Source organism: Mustela erminea, chromosome 4 (assembly GCF_009829155.1).
Source record: "Mustela erminea isolate mMusErm1 chromosome 4, mMusErm1.Pri, whole genome shotgun sequence".
Classification (NCBI taxonomy): Eukaryota; Metazoa; Chordata; class Mammalia; order Carnivora; family Mustelidae; genus Mustela; species Mustela erminea.
In genome coordinates, this window is record NC_045617.1 from 6,429,486 (window position 1) to 6,457,208 (window position 27,723).

The 27,723-nt window shown below is 40.1% G+C and overlaps 1 protein-coding gene and 1 long non-coding RNA gene across 4 annotated transcripts in view; one reads left to right on the forward strand and one right to left on the reverse strand.

Annotated features, from left to right (window-relative positions):
- PRKN (parkin RBR E3 ubiquitin protein ligase) overlaps nucleotides 1-27,723 on the forward strand; it is a 1,064,961-nt gene that overhangs the window by 440,527 nt on the left and 596,711 nt on the right. The gene's annotated exons all lie outside the window — the stretch shown is intronic.
- LOC116587479 lies at nucleotides 1,259-26,084 on the reverse strand. Its single transcript, XR_004284465.1, has 3 exons — nucleotides 26,074-26,084; nucleotides 14,361-14,365; nucleotides 1,259-1,355 (listed from the first exon to the last, which is right to left on the reverse strand). It is a non-coding gene; the product is annotated as an uncharacterized LOC116587479 (long non-coding RNA).

Genomic DNA, 27,723 nt, shown 5'->3' on the forward strand with positions numbered 1-27,723 from the left:
GTATGAGGGTATATTCCCCACTTACCTATTTTGTTGAGGTTTTTTTCTTTGTTTTTTTTTTTTTAATCATGAATGAATATTGTACTTTGTCAAATGCTTTTTCTGTACCTATTGAAATGATCATAGGGTTCTTATCCTTTCTTTTATTGATGTGATGTGTCACATTGATTGATTTGTGAATATTGATTGATTTGTGAATATTGACCCACCCTTGCAACCCAAGAATAAATCCCATGTGATTGTGGTGAATGATTTTTTTTAAATGTATTGTTGAATTTGATTTGCTTGTATTTTGTTGAGGATTTTTGCCTTTGTTCATCAGGGATATTGGCCTGTAGTTCTCTTTTTTAGTGGTGTCTTTATCTAATTTTGGTATCAGGATAATGCTGGCCTAATAAAATAAATTTGGAAGTTTTCCTTACTTTTCTATGTTTTTGGAATAGTTTGAGAAGAATAGGTATTAATTCTTCTTTAAATGTTTGGTAGAATTCTCCAGTGAAACCATTTGGTCTCAGACTTCTGTTTGTTGGGAGTTTTTCTCTTTCTGTTGCATTTTTAACAGTTTATATGTTTCTAGGAATTTATCCATTTCTTCTAAGTCGTCCAATTTGTTGGCATATAGTTTTTCATAATATTCTTTTATGATTGTTTGTATTTCTGTGGTGTTGGTTTTTATTTCTCCTCTCTCATTTGTGATTTTATTTATCTAAGCCCTTTCTCTTTTTTTCTTCATAAGTCTGGCTAGAGGTTTATCAATTTTTTCCCCCCCAAAGAATCAGCTCCTGGTTTCATTGCTCTCATCTATTGTTTTTTAGTATCTTAGTCATTTATTTTTGCTTTAATCTTACTGTTTCTTTCCTTCTGCTGCTTTATTTTTTCCTTCCTTCTGTGTTTTTCTAGCTCATTTAGGTGTAAAGTTAGGTTCAGTTTTTTTTTGTTTTGTTTTGTTTTGGTTTTTTTTTTAGATTTTTCTTGCTTCTTGAGGTAGGTCTGTATTGCTATAAACTTGGTTTTGGACCGTATTGTTTTCATTTTCATTTGTTTCCATGTATTTTTAAAATCTCTTCTATTTCCTAGTTGACCCATTCTCTGTTTAGTAGCATGATATTTAACCTCCATGTATTTGTGGTCTTTCCAGATTTTTTCTTCTGTTTTTTTTTTTTTTTTCTTCTTCTAGTTTCATGGCATTGTGATCAGAAAAAAATACATGGTATGACTTTGATCTTGAATTTGTTGAGGCTGGTTTTGTGAACTAATATGTGATCTCTTCTGGAGAATGTTTTATGTGCACTTGAAAAGAATGTATACTCTGCTGTTTCAGGATAGAACGTTCTGAATATATCCGTTAAGTCCACCTGTTCCAGTGTCATTCAAAGACATATTTACCTTGTTGATTTTCTGTATAGCTGTTCTGTGCATTGATGTAAGTGGTATGTTAATGTCCCCAACAACTATTTAATCATTATTGATTTGTTCCTTTATGTTTGTTATTAACTGCTTTATGTATTTAGGTACACCTGTGTTGGGTGCATAAGTATTTCTAATTATCTCTTGTTAGTCTTTGTTTTAAAATCTGCTTTGTTCAATATAGGTATTGCTACTCCAGCTTTCTCTTGACATCCATTTTCATGATAGATGTTTCTCCATCCTCTTGCTTTCTATCTGATGGTGTCTTTAGGTCTAAAAGGAGTCTCCTGTAGGCAGCATACAGATGGCTCTTGTTTTTTATCCATTCTGTCTCCTTATGTCTTTGATTGGAGAGTTTAGTCCATTTACATTCAAAGTAATCTTTGATAGATATGTATTATTGCCATTTTATTCCTTGTTTTATAGTTGCTTTTGAGATTTTCTTTGATTCTTATCTTTCCTGTTTTGCTGATTTTGTTTAGTGATATATTTGGGTTTCTTTCTCTTTATGCTTTGCATATTTATTTGTGGGTTTTGATAAATAGTTACCATAGGTTTGTGTCTAACTTCTTCTGCAGAGAGCAGCCTGTATTAGTTTGATGGTTGTTTAACTTTAAACCTATTCTTTTCTCCTCTCCTTCCCATGCTTTAGGTTTCTGTTATATATTGTTTATCCTTTTGTGAGTTCATGGACTCACTTACTAAAGAATTATTAATTTTTGTTGCTCTTCTGTTTCCTACCTTTATACTGTCACTTCTGGTTTGTCCTTTCTACTCAAAGAGTCCCTTTTAATATTCCTTGTAGGGCTGGTTTAGTGGTCATGAACTCCTTTAGCTTTTGTTTTTCTGGGAAACTCTCTACCTCTCCTTCTATTCTGAATGATAGTCTTCTGGATAGAGTATTCTTAGCTGCCTATTTTTTCCCAGTCAGCACTTTGACTATATTGTGTTTCTCCCTTCTGGCTTGCAAAGTTTCTGTTGAAAAATCTCCTGCTGGCCTTAATGGGTTTTCCCTTGTAGGTTACTAACTTATTTTGTTTTGTTACTTTTAAATTTGTTTTTCTTTATTGCTATATTTTGCCATGTTACTTACTATGTATCTTGGTGTGGGTCTGCTTTTCTTGATTCTGATGGGAGTTCTCTGAGCCTCCTGGATCAGGATATATTTCCTTCCCCAGATTGGGGACATTTTCAGCTGTTATTTCTTCAAATAAAATTTCTGTCCCCTTTTCTTTCTCTTCTTCTGGAACTCCTATGATACAAATGTCATTATATTTGATTAAATCACTGAGTTCCCTAAGTCTGTTATTAATTTGCATAATTATTTTTTTTCTCTCTTTTGTTCAACTTATTTACTTTCTATTACACTGTCTTCTATGCCAATAATTCATTCCTCTGCCTCTATCTTGCTGTTCATTCCACCAAGTATATTTTCATTTTGTTTATCAAGCCCTTTATCTCTGCTGTTATTCCTTATCACTTTGTTAAGGACCTCGCTCATGTCTTACACTCTTTTCTCAAGTCCCGTGAGTATCATTATGATCATTGCTTTAAATTCTCTATCAGGCATATTCCTTATATCTGTTTTACTTAGATCTCTGGCCATGGCTTTGACCTGTTCTTTCATTTGACATAAGTTTCTGTGTCCTTATTTTGTCTGCCTCTTTGTAGCTATTTCTCTGTGTTAAAAAAGTCAGTTCTGCTCTTGAAAGTAGTGACTTTATGAAGAGGTCCTGGAGTGCCCAGCAATGCAGTGTCCCCTGTTCACCAGAACCTGGCACTCAGGGGAGTATCCTATGTGTGTTGATTATGCCTTGTGGCTGTGTCTGAGACTTTCCCTTTTAGTGCACTCACTGGATCTGACTGTCTAACATGTTGTGGAACACGCTAGTGCTGTTCTTGCTTTTTGGGATGTTGGTGGGAGCCAAGCAGGCCAGCTTTGAGGGGGTGCACCCACCTGGGAACTTGGGAGCAGAGTGCCAGTGTTAGCAAAATATGTGCTGGACTACTACTCTTAGGCCAGATCTTGCAACATGCTATGTTGGCTGGTGGGCAGGGTGCCATGATGGCCTGTGGCACGAGGCTGGGCCCTGCATATGATGCTGGCGGAGGGTGCATGGCTGAGTTATGGTGGTTTGGCTGGGCACTGCACAGGAGTTGTACATTATTAAATATTTTTTAAAACATTATTAAAAATAGATTTTGTTAAAAGGTTCAATAACTCAGGAAGAAGTAGTATTTTAAAAATTGTATGAGCTTAGCAACTTGATCCAATTCAAAATATATTAAGGAAAAATTATCAGGATTAATCAAGTATATGGATAAATCTGGCATGAGGGCAGGAGATAGTAACATTGACCTCTCAGGGGCTGGGAGCTCCAGCAGCATAATCAGGAAGCATGTGACAAATCAGTAAACCCAGTGACCAGGGATGCATCATGAACACTGCACCCAACACCTGGAGATGCCTCTCTTTTTTAAAGCTTATATGGAACATTTCAACAGTTGATCATGTTTTGGGGCATTAAGGCATTTAAATAACACTTACAAAAGCATAACCATGAAAGTCTCTGAAACATGGAAATTCAGTTAACTTAGTAAAAATCCAAATGGAATATGAGACCATACAATGAAAATACACCACATATCAAATCTCTGGGGATGTTCTTAAATTAGAATTTTAAGGCAATATTTAGGACCATCAGTACTTACTTTATAAAAGAAGAGAGAATAAAATTACTTAAATATATTGTTTAAAAGGTAGAAAAATAAATTGTCACATCCAACTATTTTTCTCTCATTTTTAGTGAACACTTAATAAAGGAATTGAAGGCATACACACTTTTTTTTTTTTTTTTTTTTTGGTAACCAGTGGCTGGCGGAGCTCTCAGTGTGAGAAATTTAATTCATTCTTTCTCCTTCTTATGTTAAAATGGTTTTTTTGTGTGTGAATTACATTTTCACAATGCAGCTAAATATACATTGATTCCTGTGTTTCCTTTTTTTTTTTTTTTAAAGATTTTATTTATTTATTTCACAGAGATTGCAAGTAGTCAGAGGCAGGCAGAGAGAGAGGAAGGGAAGCAGGCTCCCCACTGAGCAGAGAGCCCGATGTGGGGCTCGATCCCAGGACCCTAAGATCATGACCCAAGCCGAAAGCAGAGGTTTTAACCCACTGAGCCATCCAGGCGCCCGACTCCTGTGTTTTCTAAAGCATTGTGTGTGGTGTTTATTTCTTAAGGAGGTGAGAAGATAGGCATTTTTAAGTAGTTTATCATATTTAAATTTGCAAGGTATTTTAGGTTTTTGACAATATTTTATACACTATATATTATATTCTCATAAAAAGTTAAAATTCTATCACTTGAGAAAAATATCCATATACTTAAAATTCAAAAGAGCAGTGTCCCTAATATATCCCTAATTAATATTTATACACTTAAAGATAACCTATACCATTTTAAATAACCTTGGTTTTTAAGATTACAAATATAAACTTGACCCTAGCTACCCTTTAGACAGAGAAATCTATACCTAATTCAGTTTTACACTAATCACTGCTATCTAAGGAAGGAGCATAGCATTAGTTCTGAAAGGCATCTTACCTTTTTATAAAAAGAATTCTAGTCATCTCAGAGGGTATAAATGCTTCAGATTTAAAGAGGGACAAAAATCACTTAGGATTTTCTGTATTAGTGAAATTAAATCAACTTTGGATATGACTTAAAACTTTAAATTTTCTTTGTAAATCTTTTTTATGTCTTAGGTATGATACCTTAAGCAACCAAGATATTTGTGTTTGCGCATGCACTGAGATTATGTGATTTACTTAGTTGCACACACGTAGGCGAAAGCATACCCAGAAGTCCCACTCTCTGGGTATTATTTTTGAGTTCCAAATTATAACCTTTAAGGTGAGTATCCCCTGTTCATCAAACACTCCCCCGAGGAACCCTCTGACTTAGTAGTGCTTTTGTGGTAATGCAGGGTTTCTAAGCCAACTGCGAGAGTGTTGCCTTTTCAGTCACACCTTAAAATTGGACAGCGGAGTTTAGGAGAAGGGGCTAGTTCTTTAGATGACAAGGGGAAAAAAAATTAAATCTGGCTTTGTCTTAGTTTGTCCAGGCTACTATAACAAAAATACCGTAAACATAGTGGTTTATGAAAAAGCAAAATTTATTTCTCACAGTTCTGGAGGGTAGGACGTTCAAGATCAAGGGCCTGCTTCCTGATTCACAGATTCTCTCACATGGTGGAAGGGACTAGGGGTATTTCGGGGCTATCTTTTATAAAGGTACCAATTCCATTCGTGAGCTCTCTGCTCTTACACTCTGATCACTGTCTGAAGAAACCACCTCCAAGTACCATTCACGGTGGGGATTAGACTCCCGTATATCAGTTTGGCAGGGACACAAACATTCAGTTCGTAACAATCTTCAAAGTAATAAATGGACCAAGGTCAATATTTTTGTTCTTGTTAAGGAGTGTTATTTTACTACTTAACAGCCTATAAATACATTGTGTTTTATATTTTTGAGTAGTAATACTTACCTGAAATCTCATGTAAAATAATGTATTTTATGTTTAAAATTATTTCACTTTGATAGGTGTTAAACCCTTTTACATGAAGCTTCTGTTATTTATCAGAAACAGTTGAGAAAAACTTCTTAAAATAGCTTGAATGAAATTAGATACTAAAAACTATCCCCTAAACTATAATAAATAGCATAATTATTAAACACAATGTAATAAATGGAGATCTCTCATCTTATTCAACATGCAGTTATTTCTTATATTTTCCCCTAGTTGAGCTCAGTATATGTCAACTGGAACATTAGTTTGAATAAAAAGTTAATATTCAGAGTTTGTATCTCTGATTTCATCTTCTGGGGAGAGGTTGACTAAAATGAAATAAGTAGTAAATAAAAGTCATCTAATACTGAACAATTTTTGTAGACAGAGCATTTGCACAATAGTTTGTCCAAAAGTTTCTACTTATGTTTTAGTTTAATCAAATCACTCTTCTCAAAGTGTTTCTTTTGGTTGCTTCTGTTTTTGTTTTGGACTTGGTTAGAATCTCACAAAATGAGACTTAAGATTTCTCAGGATGGTTTCCTGATATAGACTTTATGTTCTTATTTTTTCCAGTATCTAATAATAATGAAAAGATGGCTCTGTTTTGTTTTGAAGAAAAGATCTCAGGTTGACCAGGTATCCGTGAGATAGTCACAAAAGACAGTGTTTCTATGCAAGACGTAAAAGTTGCTGCAGGTTCCACAACCTTGTATAGCCAAGTCCTCCACACAACACAGTAGCCAAAATGGGCACAGACATTTCCAAATATGTAAACATCCCCAGCTCTTGTGGCTTCCGTCCCAGAGGGCAGCTGGGCACTTCAGTGTGGAGGGAGAGGAATAAAAGCAGAAGAACAAGAGAAGGCAGATGGTCCCCACGCATTCTGCCCTGATGTTTGGTCGAAGAGAAATGGTCTCCCTGTCCTTCTACTGTTCTCAGCGGTCATGTTTTCTTAATTCTAAATAAAATTGAATTGTGAAAGCTTTGAAGTCAAACTCAGATTATGATTGAATGGAATCTAAGCGTGACAAAGTGGTCTTTGTTGTCTGACATGCAATTTGGGTGACAAACTAGAAAGTTCTTAGAGCATTTTTCAAAAACCGATCAACTCTTCAGACTCAAGGACAGTTCACTTCTAAAGTAAGTTTTTAGCGCTTGAAAACAAAAAGTGTCATTTTTAAAAATTAAGGTAGGAATTAGAAGATCTATTTTTTATTGGAGTCAGTGAAGGTTTTACAAATTTGAATGAAAATTTTAAAATGTTTATATGTAAAAATAAATTAGTCTGTTATGAAAAAAGTGTCAGTTTTTAAGAGCAATAAAGAAATTGAGGTAGTTTTTTAAGAACCTAGGAGTACTTGGGAGGCATAGAAGCCAAGACTCAATTCAATTGACTGTTTTCCTACGACATCACCCCCCTTTTTGTCTGTGCTCTTTGATGACTTAGTGGGAGATTATATCAACAGCCATCTCCATGTAGTCGTAAAAGACTGTTGTATGCTGTTCCATGAAACAAAACCCAAGGAAACAAAACCAGGTACCGGAAATTAGTGCATGTATATCAGAATTCCTATATATGCAAGATAGCCAGCATCCACACCAAGTTTCCACGCATATGACCTTGGTTAGTTGATGATGTCCTTGTTCAAGCAAATGTCCAGTTTCTATAATATATATTTTTAAATATTGAAAATAATTCCTTGCCTCCTCAATTCCAGGAAATTCCTTTTCTGTGTGAATTATTAGTAGTTTTGTTCGTTTGAGGACCTGTAATTCTCTATGTTATAATTTGTATCTCATTTTGTATACAATAGAAGAAAACCATGCCTCTTATCACTACACCGCCTAAGATGAGCAATTTAAAATCTGCTTACTACTTCCAGAGGCTTCAGAAGTTACTTAATTTTTCAACTATCCATAGAATGATTCCAGAGCCAGATATGTTAGTCAGAGGCTGCATTAAAGGTTATGCTATGGCTTTAGATAAGGGTCGACGACTACAAAGAAACAACAAAGAAATTTATCATGATTAGTCAGAAAAGGTGAATTTCTAGAGCACTAGGTTTTAGATTGGGGAGAAGGTGTATCGATCTGCCAGGAAAAAGAGCAGTAGGTATAATAAGATAATTTCAAATAGATTATAGATGAAATTCTGAGAACTGGAGCGAGAGAAGATTAAATAAATATCACTGTAAATAAACATCATCGAACCTTTCAGCTGGGGTGGGAGGTGAGACCTAGCTAGAAATAGCAGGGATTAGGGCCTGCGGGTCCCTCTGTGATCACCTCTGTGCAGATACACAGGCAGCTAACGGAGTGAGAAGAGCAGAGGGAAGATGTGTGAGTGATAGGCAGGAGAAGAAGAGCTGCTTCTCGGCTGGGAATTAGCCCTCTTGATCCTTCAGGCAGGTGATTGATGGCTCTCGGGGACCCACACTTCATCATGCCGTGATGGAGGTCATTAAGAAACCATCATCTCTCTTACTCAGGTCAAGCTAATGCTTGAAAAGTTATCAAGGGCCATGATAAAATTTAGTCTTTAAGATCTATGCTGCAAAAAAGTACTTAACGCTGGTTTCCCAAACTTGAGATGTCGGTGGGAAAATACAAACATGGAGGAAGAAATCGAAACTCAGAAGAATCCCAAGTGCTATTGACCACATGTGGTGAAACATGTATTTTCACTCATATTTCTGGGAAACAAGCATTGTTTGGGATCCTCAGGTCTGAATTTCCTAAAGTGAGTAGTAATGATCATCCCCTCCATCCTCAGAATTCATGAAAATAAACATGTATGTTTTTATGAGATAAAGAGAAAACTTTTATGTTTAAAGATTGGGAAGGAAAGTATAATTTTTAAAATGTGTATCTTTCCATTGAAAGAAATATTTTTTTAATACATACTTGTTTTTTTGTGTTAGTCATTGTACGAAAACAAAGCCTGGCCTTTAGGAGCTGGGAATCTAGTTGCAGAGATAAGACCTTATAGAAATGATTATAACTTGGATTCAGTAGAAAGAATAAAAAACTTACTGAGCATGTCTTTTATGCCAAGCCCTGGGAATAGAAAATATTTCATAGAAATATTTCATTGGCTGCTCTCACAATTTGGGAAAATTTTCAGATTGGAATCAGAAGTCTAGGCAAATGTTGATTTTTTTTCCATAAACTACTGTTAAAGATGGATATGAAAGACTGTTAAAAGAGTTCACTTAAAAAAAATAAAATAAAAGTCTTCACTTTGGGAATAACCAGAGAAAATAAGATAAACCAGTGCATGAATACCTTGAAACAAGCACCAAAAATGTTTGTGAAAGTTCAGAGAAATTTCCTCTACAGAGATGACCAAAGGAAGGTTTCCTGGGGGAGGTGGCACCTGGGGGGTGGTGGAATTGTCACAGCCAGTGATGTTGGCAAGGTTGAGAGTTTTGTGAGACAGAGAAAATGATAGGAATAAAGGGTTAGAAAATGGAGGCCCATTCATTCTATGAATGACTTTTAGCTACCAGACAGTATGCTTGGCTCTCCTGTGCGTGCAAAACCAACATTGTCTGCTTCCGTGGAGCTCCTCCCAGCCCTGATGACCTGGCGCTTGCCATCAGGGAAGATGAAAAAGAAAAGCACAGGGTGCCATGAGAACAAGGAACAGGACAGAATCTGTGAGTTAGGGCCGCTTTCCTTGGGGAAGGCACGCAGGAGCAGAGATCTGCGGGCAGAACCGGAATGAGCTGCTAGAAGGGCAGAGGATAACATGCCACAAGAAGGACCTTCTTGCAAGAGTCATGCTGAGGGAGGAACCTTTGAGAAGCATCTGGAACTTAATGCTGACTGAGAAACAAGAGGCAATGCAGTTTCCTGTGTGTGTGTGTGTGTGTGTGTGTGTGTGTGTGTGTGTTTCATTGTCTGTGGTTTCCATGTGGAGGACTATAATGGAAGTGACCTTACCATGTTGAAGTTTCGGTATTTTGAAGGCTGAAATGGCAGTTGAGCTGGTTGGCATGATGGGTAGGGTAAGGAACAAAACAAAACAAAACAAAATCTTGAAGGCAACAAAACAGAAGATAGTTTTTATACAATTTGTTTGTTCTCCTTGAATCCCTGGGATAAAGGTAAATGAGAATTGGCATTTTGCCTTCCTTGAAACTAGAAACAAAACATACAAATGAGTTTTTAGTTTGGAACCGATTAGAAGCACCACACTTTTCTTGTATTTATTGGGTCATTAAGAACAGCCATATGGTTGTCTTCTGTCTTATCTGTTCATGTTTCTTCAGTATGTTCCTCAGTGGGAGTCTGTTTAGTGGTTGATTGAAATTCTGTCTTTATCGGCAACTCTCTGTTATCTGTAATTGCCCGAAGTGGATGATCCAATGTGAAGGGTTTCTCTTGTCTTCTCTTCCTGCTGCTCCCATTTTGTCAAACTTACTGGAAAACCAGAGACTTTTTTCTTTCTTTCTTTTTTTTTTTTTTGCCATTAACTTCTGAAAATATTAGAGAAGGCAGAAATTAGGTTCCTACGTGAAGTAGATGTTGAGTCTCTCTGAGAAGGATTTCTTCCTGAGGATAATTAAGCTGATGGGAACCTGATGCTGAACAGTTTGAAGAGTGGACTGAGTTAAGAAGCGTATCTGTAATTCCTTCTGTTTTTATGTGCATGTTAATTAACTTCTGTTCATTTCCAGTCTCCATTTGTGAAGCAAAGATTGTACATCGCTCTTGAATTTTCACTGAGTGTGTAGGAATTTAGGACTTAGTAAAGCATCCTGGTTTTCAGAAATGAAAGATATTCTGTTGAGACCACATAACCTTCAATATCTGTAGATTTTCATATCTTATTCAGAAATGCCTATATTTTTCTGGATCATAGAGCTGTCATTTGTTCTTAGAGTTATCTAATTTATTCATCCTTTACCAGTCTTATAAAAATGAACTATTCCAATCAAGCAAAGAACCAATTCTCCATGTGCTTCTAACATTTCATTAAAACTTACACTGATGTTCACGAGAATTATAAATCTCATTAAGTGACTTTATGTTAAGCAATTAAAAACCATATCACTTAGCACAGTGCCCAATATATGAAGACCCTTCTGAGAATCCATTCTAATTCAGTATTTAATACTGAGTGGTACTGGTTATTATAAGGTATGCATTTAAATTTGGACACTTTCTCGATTGGATGATGAAATGTTTTAAATGCACTCAGTGCTGAGGACTGTGGCTCAGGCACACGCTTAAATGGTGAAATGTTTATCTCATACAGATAAAAGCAAATATAAATGGAGAAAATGCATACTGGGGTTCAATGCAGGTCAGCAGTTAGGACATATGGTTCTATAAGAATAAAACCACAACAGTAGAAATACAAAAGTGCGTTTTATTGGACTTTAGCCTAGATGAGCTTCTTAAGGATGGCTTCTATCTACTCCTAAGGAATATGCAGTCACTAAAAGTGTTGTAAAGAAGTGGCCACTTAGAACAGATCCATCAGCCATGGTTATGAGACTGGACGACCTCTGTCAATCAGGTCCCAAGAAAGCAAGTAATAGAAAGATTATCCAGACCAGAGGATTAGTTAGGACATTACAAAGTCATGACTACTGTAAGTTAGGATTAATAATCCACTAATACTCATCATTCCACACCGTTGAAAACCTGGGTCTTTGGAAATCGTGGACTGACCTCATATGGAGAACTCTGACTTAATCGGAGTCCTTCCACATTTTCTTTCTAACCGCCATGATTCAGCACCTCCCAAGGATTCTGTCAGTCATCACAGGTAGCTCTCCAAAGAGAAAACAAACTACACAGCAGTCACAACCAAACCCCTCTGTAATGGTGAAGGCCAGTCTCTGATAGGTGAAGAGGCATAAAGGGAGAGGAAGTAATTAGTGTTAGCTGAATAAATGAAAATCAGCTACTCTCTTGATCAAATGTTGCTTTACTGCTAAAGACATGTCAAGGAGGAAGAACCCCAGCTGATGAGAATCACCATGGGTCTGGCCGAAAACATTTGCAGGTTTAGGAACTAAATCTCGGCACCTCAGATCTTGAAGAGACCAAGTCATGAACTAAAACAACACCCAAAATTTATGGGCCGCATTGTTTTGTTAATTTATACTCTAGGGATGACATGTCCAACTGCACAATATTCACATCTACCCCCACAGATCTGTTTCTTTTCCCTTTCCCTCCTCACTCTCCCTCTCTCTTTCTTACCTCTCTTACTCTCTTACTTCCTCTCCTCCATGGCAGCTCCCAGCTCTCCGGGCTTGCCCAGAATTAACAAGCTACGCATCCTTGTGTGGTTGTTTCTAAAGCACCTGTGGAATTTTGACAGTCCTCTCATCACACATTGGGTTCTAACTCTCCTCCCTCTAAGACCTGGGCCAGCCATGGAGATCGGTCCCTGAAGGATAGAAATCAGTAGAAGTGATCCTGTGTTCCGAGGCTGAGTCACAATAGGCAAAACCGCATCTCTCTGGCTTTCTCTCTTCTGGAACACGGATGCTGGGAGCCCTTGACCAACAGAGAAAATGGGCTGGATTCTGAATCTAAGGCCATAATGGTGAGAGAGCAAAAGGAGAGGAGGACACACAGGTACAAAGAGAGGTGACTAATGAACCCCAGTGTTCCAACACCTGGCAGAATAGCTATCTCATCTTCAACTGCCGTTTGTGTGAACGCGAGGGCTTCAGACCATTCCGGCTTTTGAGCTCCCCAGCTGTTGACAAGGGAGCAGAGATAAACAGATTCCACCAAACCATGCTTAAATTGCAGCTTTATAGGTAAAATAAACTTTTAAAAAATGTGCGAGCCACTAACATTGGTGGGGGTGTTGTTGTATACCTTCCACAGTGTCCTGCAAAGTCATGTAATTCTACAAAGACGATGCACACTCTGATATGTAAATATGTGTGTGTGTGATGCCATGTGCTTATGAAAGGGGGTTCAAGTCAGAAATCAGGGAATGGTTTGGTGATGAAGCCATCGGAGTAGAATCATATGGATATATTGAAAATGTTTTCTAGTTTTTTTTTTTTTATGGTTTCACTTTTGAAAAATATGTAATGTAGTGTTGCCTGGGTGGCTCAGTCAGTTAAGTGTCTGCCTTTGCTCAGGTCAGGATCCCAGAGTCCTGAGACTGAGCTGGACATCAGGATCTCTGCTCAGCGGGGAGTCTGCTTCTCTCTCTCTCTCCCTCCGTGCTCTTCCCCCTTTCTCAAAAAATAAATAAAATCTTAAAAAAAAAATGTGATCTATACAGATTTTATTTTAGTGTGAAAGGTTTTTATATAAGTCTAATTTTACTCATTTCTCCCCCCAACACCTACAAATTACATTTTCCATATCATTTATTGACTAAAACACATTTCCCACTGATTTGAAACAAATCCCACCTTTATATTAACTTTGAGATCTTATCTCTAGAGTCTGTCCTGCTTTGTTCATCTGCTTATCCTGACTCTAATCCCACATTGTTTTGATTACTCTAATGTATTAAACACTATAATTTAATTAATATCTGGCACTATAAGTTCTCTAAACTGCTGTCTCATTTTTCCTTGCTGCTCACATAAGTTAATTTTTCCACATGACTTAGAATGTTTTATAAAGTTTGAAAATAAATCTTACGAATTTATATTTAATATATGAGTTAAGTGTGTCATCCTAGAGAAGTGTAGTCAAGACAGAATGTAATTTAAACATTGATTACATAATGGGAAGGTATTATCTCATTGCTGAGCTATGTCTAGAAAAACTAACTGCCTCCAAAATTGATTCTTTAGCATTTTATTATATACATAGTACAAGCAATTGGCTAGTTTTCCTGGTTGATCAGCAGTTCTAAGCTGTTAAATTATAATTTTATAAAAGGTTAACATCTCATCCTGGACTATATTTTTCATTACCTGACAAAGTGAGTACTAGGTAAGGGTAACTGAAGACTGCTATTCTCTGAATTACAGATATGCAGAAGATTTAAGTTAGAAGGAAGTATATTAAATCAGTTGTCCTATAATAGGATTTTTAAAGATTACTATTTGTTTGATTTATAATGTTACTTTTAGTGAAACTAGGTATCCGTAAAAGTAGTACTGTGGTGTTTTGTACCATTCCTTGTTCTTCTGAATCTAATGTCTTCTTCTTTCAATTTATCTTATCATGTAATTTTCTTAAGTAAAACACAACATTCCAAAATACATAAGCAGGAAGGAAATGAATACTTTGTAAGAACTATGTTTGTTTTTACTTTCCCCTACCTCTTTTGGATCAATTTAGTAAGGCAAAGAGTATAACCTTAAAAGCACTGGAGCAAGAAAGACATACATGGGGTTAAGTTACTTTCCAGGCATTACAGTTGTATGGCCTTGAACACAGTCTTGGCTCTTCATCTGTAACATAGGGAGCAGCAACTGTATCTGCCAGGAGGGTTGTTTTGAGCATCATATTAGATGGTATCTGTATAAAGCAACTAATATGGTACTGGACACATAACAAGTATGGCTAACTTACGGCTATTTTTATTATTACGCAATCTAATGACATTGTGAGAGAGGCTAATATTTTGTAAAGCTTTAAAAATGTATTTGTTGCTTTCCTTTATTTTGTTATAATTCTCAAACATTATAATGATGTTGTCCCCAAAACTCGTTATGCTATATTGTGTCAATTAGTTTAGTTAGGACCAGTTTCACCAAGTGGCAGCTTCCATCTGACATAACCTTTCGTAGGGCTGGGTCAGAATTAAAAGAAAGTATGGTGCATTTTGATTCATGCATTCAGCAAGTATTGACCAAGTATTTAGACATGATTCTAGATTCTAGAGATCAAAAGGTGAAAATGATAAAAGGCATAAGAGGCAAACATATAATATTATATGTATCAAGATCAATGAGTAGCATAATTCCAATTGGGGCAACTGCCATAGCTTTTCAAAAGTCTGCCAACTAGTTTTCTGATAAATTATTAAGAGGGGAAGATTTCTGGGGTGCCTGGGTGGCTCTGTCATTAAGCGTCTGCCTTCAGCTCAAGTCGTGATCCCAGGGTCCTGGGATTGGCCCTGCATTGGGCTCCCTGCTCGGTGGGAAGCCTGTTTCTCCCTTTTCCACTCCCCCTGCTTGTGTTCTCTGTCTTGCTATGTATCTCTCTGTCAAATAAATAGATAAAATCTTAAAAAAAAAAAAGGGGGGGGATTTCTTTTTCTTTTCCTTCCTTTTTTTAAAAAAAGAAAAATCTTTTTTTTTATATTTATTTGACAGAGAGAGAGACAGTGAGAGCAGGAACACCAGCAGGGAGAGTGGGAGAAGCAGGCGCCCACCAAGCAGGGAGCCTGATGAGGGGCTTGATACCAGGACCCTGGGATCATGACTTTAGGTGAAGGCAGAGGCTTTAACCCACTGAGCCACCCAGGCACAAGAGGGAAGGATTTCTAAGACAAAAGTCCATCAGTTAAAAAATCACCTTTGAACTGTAAGACAACCTATGAGAATAATCAGAACTTGGGAAACTGTTTTCCCATTTTTCTTTTTTAAAGAGATTTTGACCAAGTGACCTAAACTCTTCCCCTAAAGATCAAGTTAGGGCTAGGTGAGCTTCAAAATTCCTACAGACTTCAAATATCAGTGATCTGTATTTTTTCTAAGTAAAAAAATAAACATTATTTATAAGATACCTAAGGCATACAAATACAAAATAAACACTGTGAATTATAGATCGTAAATTAGAATCTGATACTCTACCAATGTCATAGAGTGCTTTGTTGCACATCTAGCATCTTTAGCAAATAAAAATATGAAGTAAAAGAATCTCTGTTCCAAGGTCTTGCTCTCCTGTGCCAACAGGTTTTTAACTGAAGATACTCATAAATGTCTTCCAGGAGCAGAGATGTTTTAGAAGGATGAAAGGAGGTCAGATTTCTGAAATGTAAGCTCACTGTCATAGCACCTAACGTGCTCCAGTATGATCTGTGGTCAGAACTTGTCTCAGCCTTTGTCTTGTCAAAGATTGAGAAAAGTGTTGTAAGGGAGACAATCCCAACATGGGGGATAGATGACCGGGAGCTAGAGTCTGGCAAGAAAGAGGCAGAGAGATTGAGCAAGAATTTCTCTAAACCAAGAATAAACCAGAGAGTCAGCTTAGGGAAAAGCCAAGAGGTCAGAGAAATTGGGTCAGGCTTCATTTACGTTACAGTCAAAATCAGGAATGTTTTTTATCATCATGGAGAGGTCTTCATAAACATTTGGCTTTTTTTGTTATGTGGTATTGACCTCTTGACTGGGTCCAGGTATCAAGATGGAACTCATTTCAACGACAGCATGACAGAATTCTCTTGCCCCTGACTGTTCAGAAGAAGCCAGAGAGTAGATAGTAGGGAGGCTTGATAGGAGTTTGATACAGAGGTATGCACCCTCCCCCCGCCCAACAGAGGGCTTAGAAAGCCCCCATTCAGTGCCTGCAACTGGCCAGAGGGTCATTTCCAGCTTACGGCGAATTATAGAAGTGTGCTGGTGTGAGCGGGGCAGGGTCGTGGCGAACGGAGGATGACGGACGGAGAGGGGCTTGGTCATGGATGGGGCAGAAGGAAGGCTTGACTCCGGAACAAAGCAGCTTCAGCAAAGGTGCAAAGCTGAGTGTCGGTGCGATGTGTGACAGCCCAGTAGGAAGACCAGCTGACGAGAGTGGGAGGTAGACATGACTAATGGCAGTTTCTTAGCTGTTCCCAGTAATCATGACTGTTTTATGTGCAGCGCACAGCACATTCCCAGCAGTGATTTCTTAAACGGAGACATACAGATAACTGGGAGCATTTTATAATGTAAGACGCAAGATCATTTGTCAAGGGGTGGGGAGAAAAATGCATTATCAGTTTTAGGGGAGTATAGAAGGTTTTTAGATAGCTGTTCTGGGAAAGTCCCAGGGATTCAGGGAAAAATGTGCCACAGAAATGGGGTGGGATATTTTGCACGGCTATGTCACGGTTCCAGGTCAATGAGCATGGGGTGACTAACACTCTATTTATAACATTTGCTGGTGACAGTGCTCTGGGATGAGGATTAGGCAGAGAATAGAAAGGGGAGGTTGGGACCAGCAGAAAGGGGAGGAAATCCCGCTGTTGGTGAGGAACTCCATCTCGCCAAAATGGGGCAATTGGTTACATTGCTTTTGTCATTACAAATTTAATCTTGGTTGAATTTCTCATATTTTTCTTACCATTCAAAATTTACTTTCATGGGACAGCCAGAAAGCCACAGTGACCCTGGACAATTAAAGATGTACGAAGCTATTATGCCATTTAACGGGCGCGGGGGGACCCAAATTGGCCAATATTAAGATGGGGAATAAAAGATGAGGCAAAGCACAACAGAAGAGGAGCTGAGGGTCACGAACAGCTTCATTAGCAGAGCAAGAGCTGCCGGAGTAGATTAACAAGAGCTCCGTGAGCAAGAACACAGAGCAGCCCTCACCGAGAGATGCAGCCTGTGGGCACCTAGACCAAGTGTTCTTTTGTTTCTCTACTCCTAAGTGCCCCAGTTCATGCTGGGGGAGATGCTAGCAGGTCAAAACCTTCCCTTCAGGGACTTAGCTTACGAGTGAGCTAGAGAGAGAGGAAATGTCCTTCATGGGAAAAGTCTATTTCTGCAAACTTTAACCCAGTTCTCCACAAAGGCCTCTGTAAGACAGAATTACCTGGAAAGTTAAAAAAAAAAAAAAAAAGAGAAAAGAGAAAAGAAATGTCAGACTCAATGACTCAGTGTCTTGGTTGGAATTCTTGGCTTGTGGAGGGGGGCATTGGTTTTGGGAAACTTCCCTAGGTGATTCAGAAGTGAGGCTGATTGGAAGGCTATAGGCAGGGAACATGACTGGTGTGCCCACAGGTTCTGGTTGTGTTTGGATACAAAGACCGTCATTCTGATGGTTGTTCCCAAATTACAACAGCAGAAGTCTGTTCCAGCTGAATTTCTGGTGCTTTCTATCCAGTCATCCTAAAAACCACGTTAAGCATTGCTGTGGCTGTTATTTCTGGGAGTCTCCAAAGAGTTGATTGAATATGCTGTCAAACCACTTTTCTTCCATCTCTGCATTGCCTCTGGCGTGTATTGTTGTTGTTGTTGTTTGTTTTTTTTCCTGACTGACCTCTCTCCTTGAGGCCAGTAAAGGAGCTCTTGGCTCTTCTTGGCTCTGCTGGTGCCCCTCGTGTGTGAGGAGCAATGCTCAGATCAAGGGCATCAGCTCCAGACTCTCCCAAGGCCGCTCTCGGGGGCAGGAGATGAGGGGCTCCTCTTTCTGTTCATGGCCCTGTCTTACACCCCATCGCGAAGTGCTGGTGCTGTGTACTCAGTTTCTCGAAGGACGCAGCTTCTTTAGTTTCTGGTGTCCTGCTTCCTCAGTAAAGAAAGATTTCTACAAGATCTCCCCAGAGGCTCACTCGGCATCTGGGGCCCCAGGCTTCCTTCCTCAGGAGAGCTGGCTCACCTTCCTCTGCATCGCCCCAGGCCCCCACAGCAGAGCAGGGGGCCTTCTCTCCTTTTGTTTTAACTCAAATGTCCATTTACTTGGCTTACTCAGAACAGTGGCCTCCTCTCCTGAGGGGAAGTTTAGACTCCAGCTTGGTGGGAGATAGAACATGGATTGTGGTTTTAAGTGGCAGTTGGTAGAGCTTCTCCCTGTCAGGTTAAAAACATACCTTATAGAGCCACGCTTTAGATAAAACATGCCAATGAAGAATCAAATTTTTATAACACCTGGCTCTTCTCAAAGAGTACATTTGCAGCCTTAAGAAATCCTCCTGGGGACACTAATAACCATGATAGCTTCTAGTGCTTCTGACTATCTTCCATCTGTTCTTCAGAATCTGGGTCAGAGGGGTTATTCAGAGTACATTTTATGTGTAATGGTGATTTACTCTTTTTTTCCAGCAGTATGGGAGATTTTAGAAAAATGAGAATATTTAGTATATATATAAACCACACCAAGTTAGTATTTTTCTCTTCCTCCTTCCGTTCCTCCTTTATTTTCCACCTCCCTCCCCCCTGGTTCCTTCTCATGGCCCATTTCTTTTTTCTATAATCAGGTACTAAGCATCTAATCTACATCAGGAACCGTGCTGAGCTCTGACACATTTACCTCTGTCAAGTAGTTGCTGTCTTGGGAGAAAGACAGACTTATAAAAAATATTAAAGAGTATGATACTACACAGTGTTGTATAGGATTTGCTGGAAGCCCCAAATTGGGAATGGTTAACTTTACCTGAGGTCAGGAGGACTGAGCAGAGGAAATATTATGAACTTACTCTCAAAGAAACTGCCCGTATTTCTGTTTATTTAGTGACCAACACAGTGGAAGTTGTTCTGGTTTCTTCTACTTATGCCTGCAGACCATTTATACATAAAGATGTAGAGAGGTTTGTCGTGCCAGCAGGAAGTAACTCAAAATAAATGGAAATGAGGACAGTTTTCTGGCAGGATAAATAACCAGGGGGCCCTGAAGAAATGTTGCTTTCCGGGGATGTTGCAAAGCATCAATTTAAGATGTTTTGTGATGATATCATTGAAACATATCAAAATGAATATAATTGGTAAACTATAGACAGACGACATTGCCCAAAAAATGCAGAAATCTTAAAATGAAGTCACCCAAAATGTGGAATCAATTTACTGACATAAAGAGAATAGTACTAAGAGTCTTAAGACACAAGTGATCGAAATGGTGGTGGGGAGAGTGGGCCATTCATAGCAGTGAACAGTGATGGACTAGAAGTTGAAAGTGAAAGTTTGAATTTCAATTCTGTAACTTAGCCATGACCATGGGCAAAATAATTTATCTCTGTTTTATTCCCCCTCATCTAGAAAATAGGAATTCCAAATAGGGTTTAGAATATACATTTGTTCTAATGATTAGCTAGGAAAATGTAAACATGAACCATTAACATCATCATTATTCTACGAAAAGGAAACTATTAGCAATGCAATCCTAGCAACCCAGCCCTGATTGCCCGCCATATGTAAATCACTGGCTCTTCATGTGGTCCTATCAGCTCTAAGATTTCTTGAGTGCACGAGTTGGAGAACATATGAAAGGGAAATTATTTTTTAAGCCACTATTATTTAACTTAACTTGGTGAATATCCATTAGCAAAAAGCAAGGGAAAGTAGAAGAAAGAAAGAAGGTGAGGCCCACTGACATGTCCTGTGGGGGCTTCACTCCGCTTGCTGACAGTGTTGTTCTGAGCCGTGGAATTTCAGAGCTACTTGATGGAAACAGTTTAGGATATTTACACCAAAAATGTTCCTCTTAGGAAAGTTAAGATAGATGGGAGTAAATGTGTCTTACAGCGTAAATCATCTTATAAGGCGCCATCCGCGACTGCAGGACACGGCCCAGGGGAATTCAAGTATCCAGATTCAGATCCTTCCCAGGAGGGTTTACTAAGAGCTGAAATGGCTTCACTTTCCTGGACTTATAAAGAATACGTGATGAGGGCATAATTGTAGTGTCCCTGGAAGACACTGCGTGGGTGGCCTTCACATTTAAGGAAAGCCTATTGCTCTCCGGAGGTCACAGAGCAACAGACACGAGAGCTCACGGAGCCAGTGGTCTGTGTAGGCAGAGCTGAGGAAGGGACAGCTCACAAAGGTCCCATGACCTTGGCATATTTCACAGCAAGCCCCTGGGAGAGCTAAGAAATAAAGGGGTCAGAGTTCCGGCTTCCCAGCCTATGAAGGGATCTGCATCTGGCTGTGTTGCTAACTAATTTTGTGGGGCGGGACCTGTGACTCTCATCCTGCGCCCCCCACCCCAGTCTGTTCCACTGAGTCTGAAGTCTTAAGCATTTTTCTGAACACAAGAGCTTAGTCTGCAGCTTTGGGGTTTCCTCAGTTGTCTGCTAACCAGACTCCCACATTTAAAAGGCACATAAAACGTACTCTACCCACGTGGGCTACAGGCAGATCACAAAACTCACTGATGAGGTCTTCTTCAAAATTTGGCAATGACAGACAAGATACACATTAGGAGGAGGTCATTAAAAAGATAGAATGGGCTGAATATGGTTTCTATCCAAGAGAGATGGGCCGCTGCTGAGAGATGGGCCGCTGCTGAGATGAGGGTCGCTTCCTGTCCTACACAAGGAAGAGAATAAAATAATTTTGCAGACTGGATGATGAGATGAGACTGTTCTTGCCTTCTGAAATTATTTATAAACACTATGCAAAAATAAATAATCTATAAATGTACATACTCTAGAAATAATATACACACATAAAATAAAATAAGATGTTATAAATATATTTAACAGCTTGGGGAAAAAAGACTTCCATTGAGTATTTGTGCTGAGGATAAAAAATAAATGAGATTCTAGGCTTCTCTTGGAGTTGCTCAGGGTTAGTCACTCATCTCTAATGCACTTGCTTTTTCTTGATTGTTGCAAAGACTTCATGACAGTCCGTCCTTAGGCATAAAAAGTTAGATCTTCATTAGGGACTGCACCAGGGTCACTAGCGCTTAGAACGGAATGATCTGCATGGTTCTGAACTAAACATGGTCATGGGAATACGCCAGGGCATCACGGGGTGTGGAAGGAGCCAGATCCTGGCCCTAAGAAGGTGTCTGCTGTCAGTGGGGACCAGACGAACTCTAAAATGTACTGAAGCTCTTACTCTAGAGCCTGTGTCGAAAGGCATCCAGTTTGGAATCATTTATTTGTGATCTTAATCTGATGCAATAACTACTTAAGTGCCTTCTTATCAGTTAAAATATTGACTATACATTTTAATAGAGAATTCAGAGAAAACGGTTTCAATTCATCATGATATTTCCAAATTTTGGAAATGTAGGGACATAGAGAGAGTCTTTATTAATCCTTTTTGTGAGAAAAATACTTCCATTTCCCTAACTGTACCGCATACTACACCGCTTTAGTCCACAATTTCCAAATGTATATTTTTTTAAAAAGCTTTTCTCAGGTAATTAGTTTTGGGTAGGCTTGATGTTCCTTATTCCCTCAAATATATCCTTTCCTCACCAGCTACTTTCAAATTGTAGCATAACCAGAGAAGCGCCTCTCCATTGGATGGAGGCAATTAAAAAGTGTTCAGACTGTTTAGACTGTCAGCTCTGTTTAGACTGTCCCACTTCACCAACTACTTTGTGATCTCCAAAGCACAATGTCTTGGGGTGTCTGGGTAGCTTAGTCTGTTAGACGTCTGCCGTCAGCTCAGGTCATGCTCCCAGGGTCCTGGGATCCAGTCCCGTGCTGGACTCTGCTCAGCAGGAAGCCTGCTTCTCCCTCTGCCTGCTGCTCCCCTTGCTTGTGCTCTATCCTGCATTCTGTCTCTCTCTGACAAATCAATAAATAAAATCTTAAAAAAAAAAAAAAACCTTCTCCAATATCATCTAGAAAAAAAGTATGGAGAGAACATTTATTTTTATTTTTTTTTAAATCACATTTGGCTCTTTTAAGACTTCATTTGTTGCTGTTTTCTTTGCTTTCATCTGTTCCTGTTCTTTTGACATCAGTAGTCCCTCAGCACTGTGTCACTGCATCCTCGGTGTCTCTGCCTGCCGTCCCTGGCCTCCCTGCATTCCGTCCTCAGTAGGTGCAAGTGGAAGGTACCCAGTGGCACACATTTGCAGGGGCTCCTCTGCCGGGAAGCCGAATGAGCTGTCCTCCTGACACAACAGCCAGAGCACCTTCGCCCTCCCCAGGGGATGCTGCCGCCTCCACCAGCGGCTGGACGGGTGGCCCGGTGGCAAGTGCAGATGTGCTTACAGGGGCTGCTGATACTGGCCTAAAGCTGGCGCGCCCCCTTCTTGTGATTTTTAATAAGCAAAGGGACTTAGGCTATGCGGAACCTCAGACTCTAGGCCTGCTGCTGTCTGTTGGCTGACTTGTTTGGAATCTCACCTTCCAGTCCATCTCGTGCTTCGAGGGCGCACCGAGGCAGGAGAGAACCGGAAACACTTGGGGACCCAGCAGAGTCCGCTGTGAGCCGGTGATTCTGTGAGCTGCTCCCCACGAGAGCACTTTCTACCTACTGCTGAGCTCATGGTCATCCAGGGCCCACAGGAAGGCGGGCGAGGAGGAGAGCCGGACGGCTTCACACGGAAGGCTCAGAGGATGACAAAACCTCTCGGTCTCCACATAGCTCATTTTTTTTCTCTATAAAACAGAAAGCCCGCAACAGAGTTTTAGTCCTCGCGATTACGGTGCAGGTAGCAGAAAGAAAAGATCTTGATCGCTCATCCTGAAAAGTGGCAGGAGCCAGCGAACAATCCAAGTGTGTGTGGTCACCGAAGTGACCGGAAGGAAGTGTGTAATGCTTCATGGATGAACTGATGATATTTAAATGCAGTAAAATAAATGTCAAAGAATGATCTGATTTTAAGATAGGGCGTCAAGGCTGAGTTACGGAGAAAGAGTACTGTAAGACAGATGCCTTGCTAAATGCTTTAGATTTTATGTTTAACTTAGAGTTTTGGATAATAGTCACAAAGTCTTTATATAGTAATCTTGTTGTTATAGAGTCCATTCATTTACAGCTTATTTATTTATTTATTAAGATTTTATTTGTTTATTTGACAGACAGGGATCATAAGTAGGCAGAGAGGCAGAGAGAGAGGGAAGGAAGCAGGCTCCCTGCTGAGCAGAGAGCCTGATGTGGGGCTCGATCCCAGGACCCTGGGATCATGACCCAAGCCAGAGACAGAGGCTTTAACCCACTGAGCCACCCGGGTGCCCCATCATTTACGGTTTATTTAATGGTAGAGAGCTATACTCGATACCTTTATGATACTGAGCAGGAAAAAAAAAAAAGTGTTCTAAGTACATAAGGAATATTAGACAAGGAAACCAACCAAGGAAAGCTGAGGAAACTTACAAATCACTTAGAAATACTCAGTTTTACATATTGTAATTCCCCCTACTAATTGTGAGTCCTTCTTGTTGCTTTTAAAAACAGATCCTAAGAGGCATCTGTCAATATTATAGGAGCTTAATTTTTATTACTACGAAGGATTGAAAATAATAAAAATCCTTTTGCATAAAAGAATGTTTTATAATTCAGATTATTCAACTAGCCCAGAAATGGCTTTTATCATCATTAGTATAAATCAGTCTTCTTTTAACCACATTTCCAAAGAATAGAACACTCAGTAATTCACCTTCCTCTGGAAGAGACTAGAACCTGGGCCGCTGAGGCTCTTCCCGACTTTCCCCACAGGGTCTCTGTCCTTGGTGCAAGGCAGCCACCCTCCAGAGGGCGCGGGCAGACAACCGTGGCTCTGCTCTGGGTGTTTTTCTCCACACTGGGATTGACATTATTTCAAGAGGAAAACTTGTCCTATGGGAACCAAGAACGAAGAAGAGAATCTAAGTAACCGAAAAGGTTAACTGTGAAATTTAAAAGCGTGGCTGTCGCTGGCTGTGACAGGCAGAGGTTCAGAAAATGATGGATTTGATTGTCTCCAAAGGATCTTTCGGTGTGAGAGAGAAAGAGGCGAATTAATTACACATGAAAGCCCGTGCCTAAACAGAAGCTATGTTTCTGCTGAAGAATTCTCCCATCCATTGGTTTTTCAAACCTTGATTTTTCAAACATTGTCGCTCTCGACCCGCAAGAACGACCCGCAGACGAGGTTGAGTGGCAAACTTCTTTATTGTCAGTCTTCTACATATCTTGATCCGGGAACCCCGCACCACAATTTTAGCCCCCTATTATAGTCCCAAAGCTTACATAAGGATCAAACATCACATCACGCGCTATACCTATGCACCAATCATAAACCCTACAGGTGACCTTATCGAAGAGCATGTGAGGTGCCCGTGAACATCTACGTGACTCTGCAGGTGCCCATTGTTCTACATGTCCTGTGTCTATCCCACTTTACTAGCTTGAAATCTAAAGGTTGATGGTATCGCTGCCTTTGCTGGTCCTCCAAAACCGGAAAAACTCCTTTATCAGGTCCCATAACTTCTCTCCAATTAGCGGCCACACAATCTGAACAATGGCACACCTTCGCACAATGAGGCTGATAAGGTGGCGGCCATTCACATGGCGGAGCTGTGGGGCACTTAGCTGCCCCTGGCACAGAAGCATCCTCAGACCGTTTCGCGCCAGGAGGCCGCGAAACCTTTTTCTTTCTTGACTTTTTAACTGATTTTAGTGAAGTAGATGAACTATCAGAAGAATCTGTAGAACTGCTAGAGCTGGTTTCCGGCCCCGAAGCTTTTGTAGAACTAGCTTTCGAAGAGCCCTTCAAGGATTCCTCTTTTAATTTTTCTAAAATTTGTTCCCCTTGCTGCACCACTTGCTTTAGCCGCTCCCGAGACGATTGCAGGCAGACCTTAACAAGGGACCACACCGCAAGCGTCTCTGGAGTAACTGTTGTACTTCGCCGCAAATCCTCCCCCAGATGTTCCCATTGCGGCACATTCAAAAGTCCTTCCTCTATGAACCAAGGGGCAATTTCGCCGGCCTCTTTCAAGAAGGCACGAGCAGTCCTAGCCTTTAATGGGGTGCCATGAGCCTTTAGCAGATCCTTTAACGGATCCTCCATTTTATAGCGGGCAAGTTCGTTTCCCATCTTTGGAAACCCTTACACCTCTGAGGAACCTTAAAAATTGCCCACTAACAATAGTCCCCAGAGACTTCACTCCCGTCTAAAGACAGGAAATAGGCGCGCACTTTAGATCGCCACCCTAGGGCCCTTTAGGGTGAACTTCTTGCACTTACCCCAATCCTCAGCCCACGTCCAGAGTCGGGTTCCCGGGTTTCGGCACCAGATGTCGCTCTCGACCTGCAAGAACGACCCGCAGACGAGGTTGAGTGGCAAACTTCTTTATTGTCAGTCTTCTACATATCTTGATCCGGGAACCCCGCACCACAATTTTAGCCCCCTATTATAGTCCCAAAGCTTACATAAGGATCAAACATCACATCACGCGCTATACCTATGCACCAATCATAAACCCTACAGGTGACCTTATCGAAGAGCATGTGAGGTGCCCGTGAACATCTACGTGACTCTGCAGGTGCCCATTGTTCTACATGTCCTGTGTCTATCCCATGACTTATTAGGTTAATAATATACCCAACCTATGACTATAGGCATTGAATTGGCGTCATCCATGAACGCACCCAATTTCCTTGGGTTAAACATTCACGGTCCCATTGTCCTGGGCCTAGTCACCTACGTGACTGCCATCCACAAATGCATGGCTCCCCACAAAACATCCTTGAAATAATTACTGTTTTAATTTTCATTTTTTTTTTTTCAGTTTTATGTTAAAAGTCCTGCGTTTCTGTTGTCTGGCCCGAATTAAATCTTTTTCACAATGTTCATGACCTGACAGGGCTGGATAGGATTGATTGGGCCTCGGTATGGCCGGGCCCCGTGCTCTCTGCACACCGTCACATTTAATCCTCACAGAAACCCCACATGGGAAATGTCATTCTCCTCACGCTGTGGATAGGGAAACTAGGCTCAGATTCACAGCCGTTATCAACTGGTGATGTCACAAACTAGTGATTCCTGTTGCTGGATTTCAAACCAGTTCTGATGAATCCGAAGAACAGACTCTTAGCCACCGAACCAAATGGAAGCCATAAAATTAATCTCCATATAAAAATACCGTAAGCAACCATTTACATAAGATATTTTGCTTTACCATGAAGTTTGAATAATGAACTTAAAAATGATAAAACATGCAAGATGGATCCAAGACACGCTGCTTATTAGTAATGGGACAATCTGACAGGCTCGTTGGAGAGGTAAGGATTCGAGTCAGGCCTGCTCTGAGTAGACAGGTGTGAATTTGACGGTAGAGCCTACGAGGGCTTTGGTGGGTAGGTTTTAGAGTTTTTGGTTCACAGATGTCCTGCCCGTTCCATCCTGTTAGTGCATAACCCCGGGGTAGATCACTCACAGAAACAGCTCCCATGAAGTGAGAAATGAAGGCTCACCTTCCTACCAGCCGGGCCTGTCCCTGAAGCCCCATGCGTGTCTCCAGGATAGAGCCTACTGTGGACCACGTGGCCTAGTTAGTCTTGAGGCCAAAGAAGACCTTCTGGTTCCCTCCTAGTATAAAGTGTGATCTCACTCAGTGACTAGCAGGCTTGGGTCACAAGAAGAGGGCTCCTGGCTAAACTGTATGAACTTCTAATGCCCTACTTCTGACTGACCCCACTCACCAGGGGCACAGCCCAGTTAGCGAACTAACACTGTTCTTGGGTTCTTAGTGACGGGAGGAGAAGGGGGTTGCTGAGGAACAGGCAGTGGGGCTCCGTAGTCCTTTGCCCTCTGTAGTGATCAGGACCAGAAGGAAGAGATGGGGAGCATTTTATCCCACTCAAGAGTGGGCTTTCCCCGAGGGGCCGTCTAGATGGCTCATACCTTGTTTATGGAAAGTGGGTGTTGGAAACACTGTTCATCGCTATCTGACCTATTTGTATTTTGATGAGTCTGTTATTAATTTGAATCTGATTCATGTCTGTGACCTATAAACCATTCATGCAGTTTACAGACAAGAAATTGGGAAGGCAACAGATATGTTACCTTTGTTATGGATTCACTTTTTTTTTTTTTTTTTTGAGGCAAGAATTAGTCCTGCCTGTTATTCCTCTGGCAGAGAATTGCTCTATAACATAAAACTGACTTTCATAAAATACCAGTAAATCTGAAATGCCAGATGGAGACCTTCATCTTGGCAGTTGTGAACTGTTCTTTTCCATTTTAGAGGCT